The 3,112-nt window shown below is 43.0% G+C and overlaps 1 pseudogene; it reads left to right on the plus strand.

Moving 5' to 3' along the window:
* The first annotated feature begins 2,732 nt into the window (after positions 1–2,732).
* On the plus strand, positions 2,733–2,831 carry LOC145577217 (small nucleolar RNA R71; annotated as a pseudogene).
* Positions 2,832–3,112: the final 281 nt, after the last annotated feature.

A 3,112-nucleotide genomic window follows, 5' to 3' on the forward strand; every position in this document is an offset into this window, starting at 1 on the left:
CTCAAGCATTTGACCAATAAATGGAAGAGGAAAGTGATCCTTCTTGAAAGATGTGTTTAGACGTCGATAGTCTATACACATCCGCCAACCGGTGACCGTCCTAGTTGGAATGAGCTCACCCTTCTCCTTCTCAACCACGGTCATGCCCCCTTCTTTGGAACGACATGGACGAGGGAGACCCACCTAGAGCTAGAGATGGGGAATATGATTCCCGCATCCAATAGCTTTGTTATCTCCTTCTTAACTACCTCTCTCATTTGGGGATGTAGTTTCCTCTGTCGTTCAATAGAGGGAAGGGCGCCTTCCTCAAGCGTTATGTGGTGTTGGCACAAGGCGGGGCTTATACCTTTAAGGTCATCAATTGTGTACCCCAAAGCACCTTGGTGTTTTCTCAAAACACCACATAACGCTTGAGCTTGGCTCACGCTCAAGGATGCACTAACTATCACGGGGTAAGTGGAATGAGGGCCCAAGAATTCATACCTAAGGTGTGATGGTAGAGGTTTGAGCTCTACCATAGGCACACCATTACCTTCTTGTGATGTGGCCGCTTGCAAAGCTTTATTGCTTGAGATTTTCAAGCACGTTTGCTCATCCACTTCCTCCACACTCCCATCAAGTAACTCCTCATAGAAAGTCATCTCCTTACATGATGCACCTACTTTGTCTTTGTTCAACAAAACATTCTCAAGAGCATCGTTAAAAGTGAGCAAGTGCTCATGCATGGAAGACACAACAATATCAAGTGAATCAATCATCATACAATTTTCCAAAGAAGAACATGGATACTTCATGCTCTCATTCAAATCAAATTCTATAACCTCTTCTCCTACCTTAAGGGAGATCTTTGCACTCCTCACATCAATCATGGCTCCCGAGGTAGCAAGAAAGGGTCTACCTAAAATGATTGGAATGGTAGCATCCTCATCCATTTCAAGAACAACAAAATCCACGGGAAACACAAACTTCCCCACTCTCAAAGGGACATCTTCTACCTTACCTTTTGGAAATTTGATAGACCTATCCGCTAATTGCAACGTAATGTTAGAAGGTAAGAGTTCCCCTAGCTCAAGTCTTTGATAAACCGAATATGGCATTAGGCTCACACTAGGTCCCAAGTCACATAAGGCATCATCAATTTGCATCTTGTTAATGGCACAAGGGATGGAGAAGTTTCCGGGGTCTTTCAACTTGGGTGGCATTTTGTTCATGATGATAGCACTACAATTTTCGGTCAAATTGATGGTCTCCACAACCTCACAAGTTCTTCTCCCACTCAAAATGTCTTTGAGGAATTTGGCATAGTTTGGCATTTGGTTGATCACATCGGTAAAAGATAGAGAAAGGTGGAGTTGTTTTAGCATCTCAATGAATCTCCCAAATTGTTCATCCAATTTGTGTCTCATGAATTTTTGTGGGTAGGGGAGCTTGGGTCTCACAATTTCTTTCTCCACTCTCACCTCTCTAGGTGTCTCAACCACTACCTCATCCAATGATGCCCTATCCCCCTCATTCTAGACCAAAACCTCCCTAGGAATCTCCTTATCTACACCCTTCCTAGGCAATCTCTCCTCAAGAACCTTCCCACTCCTTGTAACAATAGCATTCACGGGTTTCTTGGGATCAAGACCTTGGGAAGGTAAAGAAGAAGGGCTTGCATGATCTTTCAAGACATTAGCAAGTTGAGAGATTTGGTTTTCGAGCATTTTATTGTGGGTCATCATTTCATTGAATTTTTTATCACTAACGGCCATGTATGTGTTCAACAACTTGGTTTGATTCTCAATTATCTCCTCCAAATTAGTCCTAGGTGAAGAAGGTTGAGAATAGGAACTTTCACCTTGAGTATTTGGAACAAATCCGGGTGGGGGACCTCTTTGAGAATTATTTTGAAAATTACCCCTTCCTTGATTGTTCCAACTACCCCTATTTTGACTTTGACCATAGCCTTGATTATGGTTTCCACCACCTTGATTATGATTACCACTACCTTGGTTATGATTTCCATAACCTTGGTTTTGGTTACCATAACTTTGGCCTTGATTACCATAATTTTGGTTTTGATTTTGGCCACTATAACCTTGATTATTATAGCTACCACGAGAACCTTGGTTCCTTTGGTTTCTATAACCACCACCTTGGTATAGTTGTCAAAATTGCCTTGGCCTTGGTAGTTCCTATTCCATTGACCTCTTTGATTATCAAACCGTTGACCATTGTTATTCGACACATAATTCACATGTTCACTCTCATGGTTATCAAACTCATCAACACATTCATTAGGACAAGTACTAGAGTCATTATCATACGATCCACATGCATCACAAAATAAGAAACCCATAGGCATATTATGTGAAGAGGGAGGGGGTTGAGAGTTAGAATGAGTACCTCTCCCCTTAAATTGGGAGGGAAGATTCGAAGCTTGAGAAGAGGAAGAAGTGCTCTCCAACATAGCTTTGATTGCGGTGACCTCTTTTCCTAAATTTGTCATTTGGGAGGAAAGGTTGTTGATCGCATTTAGATGGTCCACCGAGTACAATGAAGATTGCTTGCTTGAAGAGTCCCTCTCCCCATCTTGCCAATACCTATAGTATGTCACCACGTCCTCAATGATGTCCACAACTTCTTCTTCGGTCTTGTTCATGATAGGGCCCCCGGCCCCTCCATCAAGGCATGACTTGCCTTGGGGACTTAAACCGCCATAGAAGATTTGGATCACTTGGTATGTTGGGATTCCGTGGTGAGGGCACTCCCTTTGATACTCTTTAAATCTCTCCCATGCTTCGTAAAGGCTTTCACTTGGCCTTTGCTTGAACCCTTGAATCAAGGCTCTTGCCTCCGCCGTCTTCTTTTGAGGGTAGAAGCGGGACAAGAAGGCCTTTGTGACATCGTCCCAAGTTCTCAAGGAGTTGGGCTTCACCTCTTTGTCTAGCCACTCCAAAGATCTTCCTATTAGAGAGAAAGGGAACAACTTGAGGCGGATGAATTCTTGAGAAACCCCATTGACTTTGATGGTGTTGCAATATTTTTCAAACTCCTTAAGATGGTTCAATGGGCTCTCATTCTTGGCCCCACTATATTGTCTTCTCTCAATCAAGGTAATCATTGCTGG

Source organism: Chenopodium album, chromosome 13 (genome assembly GCF_948465745.1).
Source record: "Chenopodium album chromosome 13, dcCheAlbu1.1, whole genome shotgun sequence".
NCBI classification, from domain to species: Eukaryota; Viridiplantae; Streptophyta; class Magnoliopsida; order Caryophyllales; family Amaranthaceae; genus Chenopodium; species Chenopodium album.